Below are 583 nucleotides of genomic sequence, written 5' to 3'. Positions count from 1 at the left end.
CCGCGCGCCCGCCTGCGTACAAGCCCGGTTCTCGAGGAAACAGCTCCCACTGGGCGGGGGCGCCCCAGCTCTCCTGTTGCTATGGTGACCCGGGTCCCCCGGGATTCTCACGGCCTTGTTGCCGCGGAGACAAGCTCCGCCCCCACCCGGCGCAGCCGCACTGTAGCTCGAAGGGGTTAAACCTGAATCGCGGGGGAGGAGGCCAGAACCCTGGCGGTCTGGCCCCTCCTCCCTCTATCCCTCGCCCAGGCTCCCAATCTCGGGTGCAAAGACCACAAGGCCTGGCTTCAAGGCCCTGCAGGCCTGGACATCAAGTCCTTGGGGACTGGAGTGCTACCTCCGGGGGTCGGGGGTCGGCGCCTGAGGCCCCGACTCCTGAGTCTGGGAGGCCCAGGGCCCTTCCTATGGGTGCAGAGGATGCCAGGACCGGCCTCTTGGATCTGGGTGCCCTGCAGCCTGGCGGGTCCTACGTTCAAGCGAGAAGGGGCTGGGGCGGAGTCAGCTGCGTCAAGAGGGTCTTCAGGGGCTGGGTTTCTGACATCAGGGGCTCTTGAAAATCCAGTTCCTAGGCTGGGGGCAGGGG

The sequence above is a fragment of the Condylura cristata genome, unplaced genomic scaffold (genome assembly GCF_000260355.1).
Source record: "Condylura cristata isolate star-nosed mole 26May11 unplaced genomic scaffold, ConCri1.0 scaffold00028, whole genome shotgun sequence".
NCBI lineage: Eukaryota > Metazoa > Chordata > Mammalia > Eulipotyphla > Talpidae > Condylura > Condylura cristata.
The sequence above is the reverse complement of the archived record's forward strand: the minus strand, read 5'-3'. Positions refer to the sequence as shown.